Genomic DNA, 18,919 nt, shown 5'->3' with positions numbered 1-18,919 from the left:
GGCAGCTCATTCATAGCTGATGATGATAAGGTCCTGATCTCTCTCCAGGGGACAGGAGCTTGCAGATGGAGGCAGTTACTCAGCACAATGAGCTGCCCAGGCAGTAGAAAACCTAATGGGACAGAACACAGTCTAATTTCTGAGAGAGCTATGCAGCCACCTCGTGATTTTCACATCCGATCAGAGTTCCCATTTGGGTGTCCCCTGTGGGCTGTTCAGAACTCCCGTTTAAGAGGCAGCTTTGTGAAGCAGGTTCACTTTTGCAGGGAGAGGGGCTGTGTCTGGCTGTGCAAGACTGCCTTTGTTATCTGCTTGTCAGAGGTCAGCTTTGCCCTGACTGTGCTGTCCTTCTGACCTACCAAGGGGTGAAGGCACAGGGTGTCTTGAACAGTGTCCCCCAAACTGAGGCCATATCTGCATGCTTCTTCATTGCAAGGTGACACCAAACTGATAAAGACAGAAGTGAGATAAAGCTAAAATGAAACTGTTATAAATGCAGAGAAGACATCACCTGGAAGAAAAATAGAAATTTGAATTCCATAATGGAAAGCTTGAGTGGAAAGAACGCCCACCTGCATCTTTACCCTTGGTCACCTGTGGTGTCATTTGCCTCCCAATGCCAGCCATGGGGTTCTAAGGTCACACAACTCCCATGATGCCTGGCACAGAGCCAAGGACACACATGTCAAAGGTCCTGAAAATGTCTCCAGGAAACTAGGTTTCTCAAGTGAATGTGTGCATAGGCTGGGGAAGAGAGGGGAGAGGGAGGGGAGCCTGGGGAACTGGAAGGCTGCTTTCCGACTAACAAGGGCACCACGACTCAGCCCCACCCAGCTTCTGTCATGTGGGTGTGTACAAATAGTATGGGAGACTTACCAAGACTGCAAGATCAGTCTGAAAGCTCCATTTTCTTCATTGTGAAATCTTTGTGCTTTAAAATATCAGCCTGAGTCCATAAATAACAAATAAAGAACTTTGGAAGAATCATTGCTGTTCAGGTCCTTGTTGGATCCGAAGCAGTGGGAGGGAAGAGATCATCGTATGTTTTTCATCTGTGCAGCCTAAAGAGTGCCTGGTATACATGAGTGTGCAACACAACAATTTTTAGCAAACTTTCCAAGGTACACTATCATCATCTTAATCCAATTTTACAACATTTTTGTCACTCAATAAGACTCCCTCAAACTCTTTTGGAATTAATCCCTGCTCCCATTCCCAGGCCCTGCCAATCACTGACCTATTTTCTCTATCTAGAATTCCCTTTTATAAATGTGTCATATTGGTGGAATCATGTGTGTTCTCTTGTGTCTGGTTTCTTTCACATCATGTTTTCAAGGTTCGTCCATGTCATCATCCGTGTTGTATGTAGCATGTGTCAGTGCTTTGTTCCTTTTCATGGCCAAATAACATTCCATTGTGGGGATACACGACAGGTTTTTAAATCCATTTATTCGTTGGTGGACATCTAATTGTTTTCACTTTTTGGCTTTGATGAAAAATGAAGCTATGAACATTCCTGTGCAAATGTGTGCACTGATGGTTTTCGTTTGTCTTGGGTAGATACCTATGAGTGGAATTGCTGGGTCATTTGGTAAATAGCCATGTAATGTTTTCAGAAACAGATAAACTCTCCTCACAGCAATGATAAGCGTTTCTGTTTTTCCACACCCTTGACAACACTTGTTAATGTCTTCCCATTAGAACAGTTTCAAGGTGTTTTGGTGATATTCCTGGAAGTGGTGAGAGCTTTATGGAAAGTGAAAAAGGGGATGTTTTTGCTGATATATGAACCAGGCTACCTTAATCTGCTAAGTTATTATGTTTGCACCAATCTAATAGATTCTGTCAGGTGTGGGTGGAGACAGTGAGGATCTGCTCAATTGGTTACTGAGACATTCAGCAGGAGAGCTGAACTAGCCCGGGAGTGAGCTGAAAGGAAGTATACTATAGACTCAGCATTTCCACTCCTAGGCTTTTATCCCACAGATAGCCTAAATTACAAGGACAAAGATGTGCATATCCAATAATATACATCACAGCATTATTCTTTTTTTTTTTTGAGACGGAATCTAGCTCTGTCACCCAAGCTGGAGCGCAGTGGTGCAATCTCAGCTCACTGCAAGCTCCGCCTCCCAGGTTCATGCCATTCTTCTGCCTCAGCCTCCCGAGTAGCTGGGACTACAGGTGTCTGCCACCATGCCCGGCTAATTTTTTGTATTTTTAATAGAGACGGGGTTTCACCATGTTAGCCAGGATGGTCTCGATCTCCTGACCTCGTGATCCACCCGCCTCAGCCTCCCAAAGCGCTGGGATTACAGGGGTGAGCCACCACACCCAGCTAGCATTATTCTTTGTAGCAAATTTGGAAACAACCAAAATTTCTACCTTTATGAGACATCTTGGGTAAAATATGGAATAAGTAATACCAGTACAATGGTTACTAAAAATGAAAAGAGTATTCTCTCTATTGATGTGGAACGTCCACCAATGTATTTTGCTCAAGTGGAAACCAAAGTGCAAACCACTTTGTTTCATATGCTGCTGTTTGTGTAAAATGTAGGCTATGCTTACCTACATGTGTGTTTTACATGTCTGTGAGTGTGTGTGAGTGTATGTATATTTGTATATGAACAGGCTGTTCCTGAAAAGACAAAAAAGAAAGGGAAGATGGAAACTAGAGCCCTAAGATTCAAGATTGGCAGTAAGAATTTGCAAAAAAAAGAAATATACATATATATTTTTATGTATATATACACACACACATACTTATGTATACTTATATATATCATATACACTTATGTGTGTAATATATATCAGTATATATATGTATACATAAGAATATACACAATCCAAATAAGTGTTGAAAAAATAACAGCAAATGAGCATTCATGTAATTAACAAATGCCTAAGAAATGAAGCATTACCAGCATAAGATGATCTGTTTCTCTATACACGGGCTGTTTAACACTCTTTGTCTTATTAGGTACATGTATTACCTATTCAGTAAATGCTTTGAAATGGAAAAATATATATATCTCAGTAAGGAGCAGCATTATAACAGAATAAGTCCCTCAAAGCAAAAGCAAACCAACAAACCCAATAAAAATTTATTTTTCCAAGATGACACCAAGGCTGAAACATAATGTGAAGCTAAGTCTCCCTGGAACTAAGGTCATCATGATCGCCACTGCCTCGTGTTGCATCGTTAATAAGCCCAAATGCTTTGTGGCTGGCCCGGAGCATTCCAGACATCCTAGGGTGGACATCCTGCCATTGAAATGGCCCCAGGAAAGGGCATCATCATTGACAAGTAGGCTCGGCTCTGTGACTGCTCAAGTCACATATGCACCAACCACCACTTTCATCCTGCCTGATTCAGTCCATGACCTTGACTCCAATTATGAGAGAGAGAGAGAGCTTGTAATAAGTCCCTGACTTTTTAGAACACTGAGTATCACCTGATAGGATGAGGAAACTCTGATATGGTCAATGCCTACCTGGGAATTTGCAACAGGAATGCTGATGAAGATGCAAAATCATATCCTCAGAGTCATTGAGACTATTTTGAGCCATGCAAGATTTAAATTGAAGGGGACTTCTAAACCTTTACAAGGACATACACAAGCCGAAACAGCCTCGTCTGTAGGACAGACAACAGCTTTTACTCAATGATGCTCAAGCAGAAACATTGACAAAATGAGCTACCTGGGGCTTAGCCCAGTTCATCGCTGGCTGTTTCCCCATGCTCGAGGCAGCAGGGGCCAAGGTGGGAAGCTTACCCCTCTGCCTGGGGTGATGTCTGTCCACACCTCACCGGGCTGTTCAGTACTGCGTGAAGACATCTGGTCCAGCTTTAGCTTGACCATCATCTGTCCCCAAGCAGGGAGGTTGAAGAAGTGGATAGTCCACAGAAAGAGCAGGAGCAGAGGCTCCAGAGCAGAGTCCATATGGACACTGCTAGGTCTAGGTTCAAATCCCTGCTTAGTCACTTACTGGCTGTGTGACATTGGTCAAATCCCTGAACCTCTCTGAGCCTCTATTTCCTCATCTACCAAATTTGTAATGCTTCTGAGAGAGTAAGAGCAGTGCTGATCAGAGAGTCCTGCACTTAGTAAACATGTGGTCAGCAACAGAGGAAAAGTGGCAGCAATGTGGTTCCTCCTGGAACACTAAAATTATGAGCTCACCTCATTCCACGTGGCACGCCTGTGTGGTTGCAATCTGTAAACCTGTAGGCTCGACACAACATCTTTTGGCCCACTGAATACTTTTATATTTTTGACTTAATTTTCAAGGTTTGATTTTAGGAATTTTATTTGGAGTCAAGCATTATGGAATAACATTTAAAAAAAAAAGAAAACATTCAGCAAAAGTGGATTTACATTATCCACTGGTAACAATAAACAGAAACCCCAGACCCTCTCTCCATCATACTGGAGATTATCCACGATCATCACTTACACATGTATTTTCTCATGGAGGCTTTTGCAAAAGTCTCCTGAATAGGTGCTATTGTGTCTCCATTTTATAAGCAAGGACGCTGAGGCAGAGAGTTTAAACAACTTGCCAAGGTCAGACATCAAGGTAGTGGCAGTCTGACCTTGGCCAAATCCCTGAGCCTCTCTGAGCTTCTATTTTTCTGTCTGCCAAGTGGAGATGACGCCACTGAGAGAATAAAGGAGAAGTGCTGGCCAGAATCCACACTTCAACCACTGCCCTCTTCTCCATAGCAGGATACTCAGCTCTGTGGCTCCCTCCACCCCAACCAGGCTGGCTTCTGTCATTTACCCACCCACCTGCCTTTCCTTCACATTTACCCCTGCCTCAAATAGCTGAAATTCATGGGATAAAAGTTCACTGTGCCTGATTTGGGTGGTAACCTTGTAGATCACCTTGTCCGTCTTAACCTCCGGGACCCAGGTGGGGAGGGAGATTTTGCTCAGGTCGTTATCCGGCTCTTTCCGGAGTTCTGAGAGCATTTACTGGTCATCACTCAACCAGTCGGGAGGTGAATGACCGGAGAGCTGGTACCGCTGGAGTTCCAGTGATGATCACTCAGCCAGTCGGGAGGTGAATGACCGGAGAGCTGGTTCCGCTGGAGTTCCAGTGATGATCACTCAGCCAGTCGGGAGGTGAATGACCAGAGAGCTGGTACTTACCGCTGGAGTTCCAGCTCTTTCCTGTGTAGTCTTTTTGCCTCTAGGTGAGGAAGGTAATGACCTCTATTAGGAAGGCTTTGCTCACTTTAGTACCATGCCCCAGCAATTGTCACCATCGCAGGCAGGACACACAGCCCATTCCTGTTAGTGGCAGAACAGCTCATTCATCGCAAATGACTAACAATTAAGAAGTCATTTGGATAGAAGCCACTTACATTTTTCACCACAAGGCTCATTCTCATGTTACTGCCAATCTATTCAGCTTTCTCCTCCCAGGCTGCAGCTGATTGCTCCATAATTTCAATGTGAGCTCCAGTTCAAAGGGCACCATTTGTAACAAACATCTCATATAGCAAAATGGATAGACGGCAAATGGATTCGTGAGCACAGAAAGATGCTCTCAACATCATTAGTCATTGGGTAAACACAAATCAAAACTGCAATGAGATGCCATTACATACCAATTAGAATGGCACCTTTTAAAAATTTAAATTTAAAAAATCTATTAAATTTTTTAAAAAGATTTTGCAAGTGTTGGTAAGTATTTGGAGAATCTGGAACGTTCTGTTGTGGAAGGTAAAATAGTATAGCCACTTTCTTTTAAATTAAACATACAACTTTTCTGTGATGAAGCCATTCTACCTCTAGGTATTTACCCAAGAGAAATGTAATTGTATGTTCATACAAAGACTTTCCATGAATGTTCTTAACAGCTTTATTTGAGCTAACATGAATCTGGAGACAGCTCAAATGCCCATCAATAGGTGACTAGATAAATAAATAATGGTATAACTAATACTATGAAGCTGTAAAAAATAGTTAATACACATAACAAAATGATATTAAGCTATGAAAAGGAAGTTACTTTTGATATATGCTGTAATAGTGATAGATCTGGACATACGCTAAATCATAGAAGCTATGCAGAAAATGTATGATTGCATTTTTTAAAATCATTGAGAATGCAAACACATCTACAGTGTAAGAAAGTAGATCAGTAACTGTGCGGATGGGGAGTGGGGACTCCAGGGAGAGGTGAGCAGGAGGGATTACAAACTGGCACAAATGAACCTTTTTGTCTTTTCTTGAGACAGAGTCTTGCTCTGTTACCCAGGTTGGAGTGCAGCGGTATGATCTCAACTCACTGTAACCTCTGCCTCCTGGATTCATGCCATTCTCCTGCCTCAGCCTCCTGAGTAGCTAGGATTACAGGCATGCACCCCCAAGCCTGGCTAATTTTTGTATTTTTAGTAGAGACAGGGTTTCACTATGTTGACCAGGCTGGTCTCAAACTCCTGACCTCAGAGTGACAAACGAGCTCTTTTGGTCATTATATATATTTAAAATTTTAACTTTTGATATATGTACATGTTTGTTACATGGATAAATTGCTTGACGCTGAGGCCTGGAGTCCCAGCAATCCCATCACCCAGGCAGTAAGCATAGTTGCCAACTACAGGTGATGCTTCAGGCCATGGCCGTCTCCCTCCCTCCCTCCTGGTCTAGTGATCCCCAGTCTCTTGTTCCCATCTTTGTGTTCAAGTGTATTCAATGTTTACCTCCCACTTATAAGTGAGAACATGTGATACCTGGTTTTCTGTTCTTGAGTTAGGTAACTTAGGATAATGGCCTCCAGCTCTATCCATGTTGCTGCAAAGAACATGATTTTGTTTTTTGTTGTGGCTGCATAGTATGCCATGGTGTTCAGATACCACATATTCTTGATCCGATCCACTGGATCCACTGCTGATGGACACTGAGGTTGATCTTGTGTCAGTGTTGCAATGAACATACGGGTTCGTGTGTCTTTTAGACAGAATACATTCTTTTCCTTTGGATATAGACCCAGTAGTGGGATTGCTGGGTGGAATGGTAGTTTTATTTTAAGTTCTTTGAGAAATCTCCAGGCTGCTTTCCGCAGTGGCTGAACTAGTTTACATTCCCACCGACGGTGTATAAGCATTCCCTTTTCCCTGCAGCCTCACCAACATGTTCTCTGGATTGGCCATTATCTTGATGGTAGTGATAGTTTCCCAGGTTTACATACACATGAAAACTTAAAAAATATTATCTGTTAAAACAGATTGATGCAAGGATTTCAGTGAGAAAGAAATGCTAGAACGTAATGATTACGTATTGTGTGTCTCCTATATCCCAACCCTGGGCAAGACAAGAGGTAATGGGCACTGGAAATAGATGAGTCTGACAATCCACCAGACTAGATGTGTCAGCAGTCACATAAAAAGGAATGCTTCCAGTCCAGCCTGGAAAAGCTGGAGAACCATGGGGACCACATGCTGTGGGAACACTTAGGGTAGGGCTTGGGGAGGCAAGAAAGAAACGGAGTCATTCTGCCAGGCCTTGAGCAATGAGGTCTTGAGGAACACACAGGCATTTTCTATCCTGGGAAGTCAAAGCACAACATTCCAGGCATGGATATGGACCTAAATAACAAGAGTTGATGTGTGTCTGGAGCCCCTCCATGAGTCTTGTTTAAACTACGGTTGTAGGTAAGTGTGGAGAGGCGAAGATGTTGTATGTTGTAAGGGAAAAGGAGAAGATTGTTTCTCAGAATCATTTTTCAGCTCTGAGGCCGATCCTTAGTGTAACCTGAGGGGTGTTCCTTTCCATCTAACTCCCTCCTTCCCCATCATTTTGCTTCATTTCTTTTCTCTTCTGTGTTTAGTTTTTACACTATCTCTTTGCCTTCCACCTTCTGTTCCTCTAAGTGTGGGGCAATTGCATTTTGCATGACTGAATGAAGGCAGGGAAGAAGATGAGCCCATCCTTGGGCAACCACACAGCACAGAAGCAAGGAGCCCTGGCTCTAGAATCAGACACCAGTGGGTTGAATTTGGCTTAGCACACTTTTAGCTCTGAGACCCTGGGGAAGTGGCTGTATTAGTCTCTTCTCACACTGCTAATAAAGACACACCTGAAACTGGATATTTTATAAAGGAAAGAGATTTAATTGACTCACAGTTCCACATGTCTGTAGAGGCCTCAAAATCATGGCAGAAGGTGAATGAGGAGCAAAGTCACATCTTCCATGGCAACAGGCAAGAGAGCATGTGTCAAAGAATGCCCATTTACGAAACCATCAGGTCTCATGAGATTTATTGACTACCATGAGAACAGAATGGGGGACACAGACCCCATGACTCAATGATCTCCACCTGGTCCCGCCTTTGACACGTGGGGATTATTGACAGTTCACGGTGAGATTTGGGGAGGGACACAGCCAAACCACATTAGTGGCTGAAGCTCTCTGTGCTCTGGTTTCCTCTTCTATTAAATGGACACATTCCAACACCTACCCCAAGGCTGAGGATCAAGTGAGGGGATGCACAGGGTGTGCTTAGAAGGACCCTGGCATTCTGCAAGCATCCAACACATGTGGCTATGACAAGTAACTGTTGTCATTTTTATTATTCTTTGACATTCTTCTGTGTGCTTTCCTTTCTCTAGGACTCCCTCAGGGCCAGTTTTGTTGCACCAGCCTGTGAGACCAGGGTGCAGAGGGCACCTGGCATTGCTCAGGGAAAGCTAGCTGCCACACAGTAGTCAACCTCAAATAATGCCCTTGATGGCAAATCTACCTGACCCAGATGCCCAACTATATCCAGCACCAACTGCAGAGTCATCTGTGCCGTGTTTGAGATACCCTTTATGTTAGTGTCCTATTGCTTCTGTACCAAATCATCAGACGAAGTGGCTTAAAACATCATAGATTTGTTATTTTGCAGCTCTGGAGGTCACAAATATAAAACGGGTCATCGGGCTGCTTTTTCCTTCTGATGGCTCTGGGGAGAATTCATTCTAATTCATTCTTTGTCTTTCCCTGTTTCTAGAGGCCTCCTGTGAGTGCAGGGTCACGGCCCCTTCCCTTCATCTTCAGAGACAGCGTTGCAGCGTCTTCAGATCTCTCCTCTGAACTCTGCTCTCTTCTCTTCGTGGCTGAGCCTCTGCCTCCAGCTGATGTTGCCTTGTCTCTATCACATCACAGCCTTCTCCACACGATTCCTGCTCCTTCCTCATACAAGGACTCTTGTGAATACTTGGGGCCTCCCCAGATCATCCAGGAAAATCCCTTTGTCTCAATATTATTAATCTAATCATATTTGCAAAGTCCCTTTTACCACGTCAAGTGTTACCGTCACAGGTTTTGGAGACTAAGATGTGGACACGTTTGGGGGCCGTTATCAGGCTTACCACACGCTTCATCCTAATTAAGGGTAAAATCTGCAGGGAAATTGCACTGTGGCTTTTCCATGTCATCACTGCTTCCTCCGTATTGGAGACTTTTTGTGACATCCAGTGTTTTCTAAAGGCGTGAACAGGAAACCCCAGTGCAGACTCATGAAGCTTTGATGGCCTCAGGGTACTGATGGGACACCACTTTCAGGCAGTGGTGCAGAGGAGAACAGTAGAAACCATGGAGGAGAGGAGGATGGGAAAAGGAGGAGGGCACCTGACTTTGCTTTTTTTTGTTTGTTTGTTTTTTGGTCCAGATGTCCACAGAGTGAACTTAACATTTTATTACAACTTTGGTGGAAGAGCAGGAGATCATCTATTTCAAATTTCTGTTTGAGCACTAACTGTGTAATTTTTTCGGGGTTCTTTTGATGGCCAGCTGTCTACACAATAACCATGTTCTACTTCTTTAATAACACCTGATTTTATGTGGGGCAGTTACGTTCTCAAAGTTCCTAGCATCTCCTGTATGGCCTTGTGACTTAATCTTGGTGGGTGTGTATGGGTTACTTTCAGGGTGGCTAAATAAAAGGAGTTGATTCAGTTTGAAAATTAACCCTTTTGTCTTTCCTTACTATCTTCCTTCTGCTACTTTGAACTTGGATGAGATAGCTGGAGCTCCAGCAGCCATACTGGACAATGAGGAACCTTGAAAATGCAGGCTCCAGGCTTGAATGGCAACAAATAAAGGTAGAAGCACCCTGGGTTTTTTTTTTCCTGATAACAATGAAGTTGTCGTATCAGTCGTGGACTTTTTCACCTTCAGGCTTCTTTACATGAGAGTGGAATGGATTTCTATTTTACTTAAGCCACTGTTATTTTGGGGTTTTCTTACATATAAAACTATTTCAAATTCTAAATTAATAAATGGCATACCTTGTTTTATGAACACACTTTTCAAATGTTGAATGAAAATTTAATTATCTATCTTCTTCCATTGATCAATATAGCTGAGATGTGGTCACTTCATTGCCCATTATTAAAAACTGAATATGCTTCAACTTTGTCATCTGCTTCTTTTCTTCTTAACTTCTTCAGGGAACAAATGTATCCACACACACTGAGTGAGTGAAGTTCATGACAAATTTCCTTTATAACTAAAAAAATAAAAAATCATGTTTTGCTAATATCCCTATCCCTGTAGTCATGGTTATGATAAACATCTTTAACACACACTGCCATTGGGAAGATTAAATGAGATAGTACTATATGTAAAGTTCTTAGCATGGTGCTTAGCATGGAGTGAGGGTCCAAGCATTGCAAGGTACCCTAAATGATGATGCTATGTTCAGGCATCTTTTCACAGTTAGGTATGTTTCTTCAAGCTCTTTAAGCCATTTAATTTCTAGAAGGTCAAGCAGGCAAGTGAAATTCCACACTGTCACATGTTACAAATCATATAGCACTCCAGCAACCTGATACCATTTCGGGTCATCCCATTCCAAAGACCAGAATCTACTTGGGAATAAGATGACCTGAAAATGTATGATGTTAGCCACAAAGTTGCCCTCAATGCTACCATTTAATGTGTGCCAGCACCTGTGCTGTGTCTTTGACATCCTTTTTCTCTTTAAATCCTCCCGGCTTTCCATATTGAAGATATAATTATCCCCATTGTTCAGCTGAGAAAGCTGAGGGTGATTTGCCCGAGGCAACGCAGCCAGAAACTGGCAGAGCCAGGATTTGGATTTTGGTTTCTCTGCCATGCTAGTTTAGCAGCAGATCAGGACTGAAAAACACAGGTCTTCAGTAGGTAGATTTATTATTCTTTCTGTGAAATCAGAATCATTTTTACTAACAAGTTTCGAGTTTTCCGGGTTTTTTTTTTTTTCTTTTTCTTTTTTTCTGAGATGCAATCTTGCTCTGTTGCCAGGCTGGAGTGCAGTGGCACTATCTTGACTCACTGCAAACTCCACCTCCCAGGTTCAAACGATTCTCCTGTGTCAGCCTCCCAAGTAGCTAGAACTACAGGCATCTGCCACCAGGCCCAGCTAATTTTTGTATTTTTAGTAGACATGGGATTTCACCATGTTGGCCAGGAGGGTCTCGATCTGAGATTACAGGCATGAGCCACTGCGCCTGGCCACCAGTTTTCTTCATAGGAAACTGACTACATTTTTGCGAGAATAAACTTGATATTCAAATAACAAAAATAGATTCTATTATAAAATTTTTATTTAAAAATTGGCATTAAAGTTTAACTTGTACATCTACTTAATTTCCATAAAATGAAACGTGACCCCAGTTTAGGGATATCCTTCACTGAAGAGCCTTCAGGAGGCCGGCTGAGTGAGGAGCCTTCAGGAGGCCAGCGGACTGAGGAGCCTTTAGGAGGCCGGCTGAGTGACCCTTGGTCCATGTGCATATGGAGTTTAGCTGGCCTGTGGGTGAAAGTCACCACACACTTCCAATAAGATAGTGAGGTCTGAAGTCCTTTTCTCTGCAGACCACCTTGGATAGTCAGAGGCCTCAGTAAGCCTTGCCCGGGTTCTTCAAGAGTGGTGAGAATTCTCAGCACAGTGATTGAAATGGTCAGCTGCTGACATGTGGTTTCTGGCATCCCAATGTGTCATTCATTTTATTTCCACCTGGAGACTTTGCCCCTGTGTGTCAACCAAGTGACACTTCATCCCACAATCTGAAAGCTCAACTGAACACCTTTGAACTCAGGAAAAGAGCGAACACCTGTCAAATGTATAATGACAACGTCCCTTTTTGTTGTTAATGAGATCTATATTTTCAAAGGGCCTTGTTGTGCTCTTTCATTTCTGATGGTGAGGTCTGAATGTCGAAGGTACAAATCTTTGCCTTGACCTTCCAGCAGCATTAAACAGGGTTTGATTATCCCTTTATTCTTCAAACCCCTTCTTCACTTGGCACCTGAATACCACTGTTTATTATTTTCCTGCCTTGTTAATGGCACATCTCCATTCCTGTTTCTAGTTCTTCCTCTTTCAGCCTGAAGCCTGCTTTTCCTTCACTACAGGCTACAGAGAAATAATGGCTAATTTCTCTCTTCATTCGCCTCACAGCCCAGGTGCCATCTTTCTAATGTTCCCATGCCCTGGGGCAGGCTCCTTTGAAGGACGCATTTAGGGCCCAGAGAGGACCATCCATAGGCTGACTCTGCTTGGTGGATGGAATCCACCCACAGGGGACAGAGGCTCACCCATAGCCTGTGAGTCTGCATTCTTGAGACTGCAAGTATCTCTGAGTTTCTTTATATCCGGTCTATTGAGAAATTTGGGGCTATATGTATCAATTCAACATCTGTTTTGTTCGAATGATTCCATAGAGTCTTAGATCATGATACAGTGAAATTTTATGTTAAATACTTTTCAAATGTAAAGTGAACCCACATAGACGAAAAAAGTGTTCCTTTTTCTATGTTGCAGGAGTGCTCGCTGATGACAGCCAGGGGTTTAAGCCCACTTGAGTCACTTAGGGTCAATTTCATGGGTCATAAGTTGATGCAAAAGTTAGTAACTTACTCCCCAGGAACTATGAAGACATAAATATCTGATTGCAGATTTTTGAGATTTTAAAATTTGTTTTTCAGTTGAGTTTTGTCTCATTGTATTTCAAAATAAATCGCACCTGTTACGTGAGCTACCCAACAAAAGTTCACATGACAATGACAATATAACATCATATTCTGTGGGGTAAGATGACCTGGCTTATTTGTATTTTTTAAAAAGTCCTCTAAGACAAAAATTTACATAAAAATAGCTTTCTAGGGAAGTGGGGAAGTAACATAGGGAAGTCCATGGAATTGTGTTAACGGTTAGGTTAACACCAGGCGGCTGGGCGCTAATCTTGCTGCAGGCCTTACAGAGACTATAGATTATACCTCAGAATCTTCTCTACAGTGGCAAAAAAGTTGTTATTTCAAATCATCTGCTAAGCTTAAAATAACATGGAAATGTGTGCAGTTTGCATTGGTGACAAAGACACTGGCCTATGATTACACAATAATACAAACCTAATAGTATGAGCGCTCGACTGCGAATCATACCATAATCATAATTGAGGAAAATGCTGAATGAAAGTAACAACTGACTTAATGAAAGTGAAAACTGTGATTCCTTCCCTTTTGTCAACTAAATTCCACAGAACTAAATTCCATCCACAGATCCCAGATTAAGGAACCCAGAAGAAAGAGGAGACAGACACATGACAGAAACACAGACAGGTGAACACATACATTGTGACAGGAGGTAGAAGCCAAGGAGGTCAAGCTAAGAGTGAGGATGAACTAACCAGGAAATAACCACAATTTTATGAACACCAGGAGGGACTCTCTGAGAAGATGCTATTTGGGCAAAGACCTGAATAAAAGGAAGAAGGGGCAGGAAAATCACTAAGCACAAAATCTTGGGATCAGGAAAGAGAGTGAAAGTTAGGAGTAGGTAGGGCCCAGAAAATCAAAAAAATTGCACCCAATCTCAGAGTGGTTGTAAGAACCAAGTCACAGACAAGAAATCAATACTGAGAGAATACAAAATATAACAAGTAAACAAAGGTTTGAATTAAATGTCACCTTGGGGTCAAATGATTGCATGGCTCAGAATTGTAATCACCAGGTTTGGCTTCCAGTAAACTAGGATCCATAGATCATTGTGGATAGATTTTTTTTTTTTTTTTTTTTTGAGACGGAGTCTTGCTCTGTCGCACGGGCTGGAGTGCAGTGGCCGGATCTCAGCTCACTGCAAGCTCCGCCTCCCGGGTTTACGCCATTCTCCTGCCTCAGCCTCCCGAGTAGCTGGGACTACAGGTGCCCGCCACCTCACCTGGCTAGTTTTTTTGTATTTTTTTAGTAGAGACGGGGTTTCACCGTGTTAGCCAGGATGGTCTCGATCTCCTGACCTCGTGATCCGCCCGTCTCGGCCTCCCAAAGTGCTGGGATTACAGGCTTGAGCCACCGTGCCCGGCCGTGGATAGATATTTTTAAATGTGGAAGGTGATCGTGAAGGTTGATTCTCCAGCTAGAACACACTGGGAGTGGTAGCTATTGTTTTGCTTATAAAACATGCATTCTCTGCCAGGCACGGCAGTTCGTGCCTGTAATCCCAGGACTTTGGGAGGTGGAGGCAGGTGGATCACATGAGGTCAGGAGTTTGAGACCAGCCTGGCCAACATGGTGAAACCCTATCTCTACTAATAGAAAAATTAGCTGGGTGTGGTGGCGCGTGCCTGTAAAATGCCAGCTACTCAGGAGGCTGAGACAGGAGAATCACTGGAGCCCAGGAGGTGGAGGTTGCAGGTGAGCCAAGAATGTGCCCCTGCACTCCAGCCTGGATGAAAAAGCAAGACTCCATCTAAAAAAATAAATAAATAAATTTTAAAAAGAAAAGAAAAAGAAAAACACATACATTCTCCCTTTTGTCCACCCCAGACCAATTTTCCCTTGGAGAACCATCTCCCCTGGACTCCCAAACTATGAGCTTTGGGTGGGACGGATGCCCAGTCCATCCAATCCACACATTCTATTTCTGCAGCTACCAAAGTCACTTCGCAAATGATCGCCTAATCACAAAGACTTCAGTGAGAATTTTCCCAGGATTTGTCTTGAAACTACAGAGCTTTTAAATGCCATACTGCGTCTACTAAAGAAGAATGTTTTCAAGACGGAAATCAACACAAAAGATGGTACAGTAGAGGGAAAAAATAGAGAGGAACAGTTTTCTGATGACTCGCTTTAGGTCCCTGGAGCTACCCCTGGGCTTTTCATGTATAAGATTCAATGGTTTCCTTTTCTTTTCTTTTTCACTTTAATATTACATTTTTAAAATGCAAAGTTTTGTCATTTGGAACTAAAAATGTCCTGACTTGTTGAGGATTCAGGAAGATGAAAAAGCACATTATTGAAATGAAAATAATAGACCAGAAGAGTCTATATCTATATTTAAGTCCCTACCACAGAAGGGACTTAAAAGCTCTCAGAAAGCAACCCCTTTATTTTTCCCATGAGAAAATCTGAGAGCCAAAAGTGACTTCCTTAAGGTCAAACAGGCAGTAGGAAGAGGCCTTCTGATTCACAGCGAAGAGACAACAGCTCTGTCTCAAGACTTCATACAGTGTGGCGCTGGCTGTTTCTAGCCTAGTCAGACAAGAAAACAGGAGTCCTTGTGCATTAATGACAGCCACAGGTGTGTCAGAGAATAAATAGCAGAAAACATCTGCTGGAAACTACGGTCAGCAGCTGCTGGGGAGTGTGTGTGTGCATGTGTGTGATTGCCCCCATCTTCAATCCGTCTGGTGTATTTATGACATTGAGGGGCCCTCCAAGTTTGGCAGTCACCATCACTAAAGCTTCTTGAGCCCCTGAGGTCATAGGAATGGAAGGCCAATTCCATATACCCAGTTATTGACGGAGGGGTGCAACACGGAGCATCTAAAGCACTAATACCTTAGTGACTAGGGAGGCCATTCCAGAAAGGGGAGAACTGGACAGATATGGCTACTGAGGCTAAATTCGAACGACCTCCAGTATTCTTTTCTTTTAAAAAGTATTTATTTTTATTTGTTAAACTCTTTACCTCTAAGAACAATGTGCTATTCTGTTATTAAAACGTTGCTCATGAATACCAGCTATTTTGGGATCATGACTCAATAATGGATTACGATCTATAGTTGGAAAAAAAGATCTGCTTTACAAGAATTTGGCATTTAAGTGAAGTCCTGCAAGGTGAGGAGTTGAAGGGTGTAGGGGAAACAGCACTCAAGGCTGTGGGGTCCGTGTCTGTGTGAGTCTATAATAGGAAAGAGCCTGTTATGTTTCAGGACCTAGAGAAAGGCCAGTGGGGCTCGTATGCGTTGAATGTTGGGAAAATTTTTATGAATGAAGATTAGGGATGTACACAGATGGCCAATCATGCAGGGCTTCCCAGGACCATAGAGTTTAGAGTTTCTTCCAATAGCAGTGGGAAGTCACTGGAGTGTTTTAAGCAGGTGAGTGACATTATCTCACTTTTATACATTAAAAAAAAATGAAACTGGAAGTCTGGGTGCTGTATGGGGAGTGGGATGAGGGATTGCAAGAATGAATGGAGAGAGGCTACCTTGCAGGCTGCCATCAGATTCAGGTGAGGGTGCTGGTGGCTGGGAACAGGTGGTGACAGAGGAAATGCTAAGATCATGTTGAAGGGCAGCCCACAGCCCCTGAACTGGTTTTTCTGTGTGGCCTGAATTGACCTGAGAGAAGTACTAGGGAATTCTGGGTAGCAAAGGCTTGGTGGTCAGTTGCATTTATTGTTAGTTACGATTCCTTTGAAAGATGTTTTTAGCCAACAGGAAATGTAGCCCTTAGAACGTTTCCAGGAATAAATCATTTTCTATAAACTATAAACAGGAGCACCACTGCTGAAGATAGACTTGGCATCCTGTCGTGACGTGCTGCTCTCAATGCGGAGATGAATAGCGCCTGTTGTGCTAGCAGGCAGGATGTTGACTCAGCTGCCAAGTGGTTTTGTTTTGAGGTTGATCTCCTTTATTAATGGAAACCAGTGCTTCTCTGGGCCTAACTAGCTCCATGGCGCCCCTGCTGGGCTGCTTCAGAGGGTTGGGTCCACGTGCCCTCTGTTGCCCTCTCACATTCTGCAGTGTAAAGCACAGGTTTCACTGTGGAGTTTGTGTTTGTGTTTCTGTTTTCATGGCATCACCAGCAGGAGAAACTTCTGTTTGTTTCTGCCCTATTGTGGAGAGAATATGGGAAACAGGCAAGCAGTCCCCTCCATGGAAATGGATGTCAGGTCAGCCTGCTCCTCGGTGCTTTTAGAACCTTTCAGGGAGACTGAATCACCCTGTGACATCACCTAAAGGACCCAGGGGGAGCACAGATAGGAAGGAGGCCTTGGCGACTGACCTGGGAGACAACTCTACCTCTCATCCCTTTACAGACTTGCTGTGTGGGGTTAGCACCCCGCTGAGCCTCTCCATTTTAGTTACCTGTGCTTTCTGAAAGGCCAGGTTCATCTCAATTTGGCCTTAGTGACTGATATGGTTTGGCTGTGTCCCCACCCAAGTCTCATCTTGAATTGTAGTTCCCATAATTTGCGGGAGGGACCCAGTGGGAGGTAATTGAATCATGGGGGCTGTTACTCCATGTTGTTGTTCTCGTGGTAGTGAGTTCTCATGAGATCTCATGGTTTTATAAGGGGCTTTTCTGGCATCTTGCTCAGCATTTCTCTTTTCTGCCATCATGTGAAGAAGGACGTGTTTGCTTTCCCTTCCACCATGATTGTAAGTTTCCTGAGGCCTACCCAGCTATGCAGAACTGTGGGTCAATTAAACCTCTTTCCTTTGTAAGTTACCCAGTTGTGGACCACTCCTTTAGAGCAGCCTGAGAACGGACTAATCAATGACTATTCAGCTCTTTCAAATATAAGCAGTGGTCTATTAGCTCTTGATTTAGAGCATCCAGTGTGCGAGGAGTAAAATAAAAGATTGAACAATCTTGAAGGCATGTGTAAACACAGGGAGAGGCAGGGAATTGTAGCAACATTTAATCTACCATAAGAATCTATTGTTAGCTTTTCTTACACCCCTCAATAAGCTTATACACAGGGTTTTATTGACCAGAGTATGCTACTAAATTTCTGAAATATAACTTATTTAACCATTTTTGTGAATTAAAAAAACTTTCTCAATTTTTGATATTAAGCAGTTTCAATAAATATTTTCATATGTCTTTGTCCTCCTGTCTTGATATTTCCCTAGATTATTTATTAAAATTAAATGATTAGTTTAATTTTTGTGAGTAATTTTAGCAACTTGCTATACATTACCAAAATATTTTTGCTGAAAATTTGAGCCAATTTATGTTCTCACTGATAGTGTAGAAAATGCTTATACATACTGAAACGGGGTAGTACCAATTTATTTATTTTAATACTTGCTAATTTGGCAGATAAAATATTATCTTGTTTTCATTTGTATTTGTCTATCACTTCTAAGGTAGAATTTTTGTGCTTATTGATTCCTGATATTTATTCTTTTGAGAAGTAGGACATACATATTTCAAACATTTTGAACTTTTTAGCAACAGTAGGTATATTAAGGCCACATAACTAAAAATCTCCAATCCTTTTCTCAATAATTCATTTAAGAAATATTTTTTGAAAACCTGTTTATACCAGGCATGACTTTCGGTACTGGAAATTTTACAAGGACCAAAACAACAACATCTCTGTCTTCATGGGACTTAGATTTTTATAGGAAGCCACAAAATAAAACACATAAGTAACGTAAGTAGTATGTTAGATCATGAGAAGTGCTAAAAAGGAAAAAAAAAAAAACATGAAGCCAGGAATGGATAGCATATAAATGGGTAAGAAAAATGCTTGCAATTTAGAGAAAGTCCTAGGAAACTGTCTCTGGAAAGGTGGCATTTGAGTGAAGATGGAAGGAAGTGGGTGGATGAGCCCTGTGGCTCATATATATATATATATATCTTTCTGTCTCCTAATATATACATATATATATATATTATATATATATATAATTTT

This window comes from Colobus angolensis, unplaced genomic scaffold (assembly GCF_000951035.1).
Source record: "Colobus angolensis palliatus isolate OR3802 unplaced genomic scaffold, Cang.pa_1.0 Scaffold28, whole genome shotgun sequence".
NCBI lineage: Eukaryota > Metazoa > Chordata > Mammalia > Primates > Cercopithecidae > Colobus > Colobus angolensis.
The sequence above is the reverse complement of the archived record's forward strand: the minus strand, read 5'-3'. Positions refer to the sequence as shown.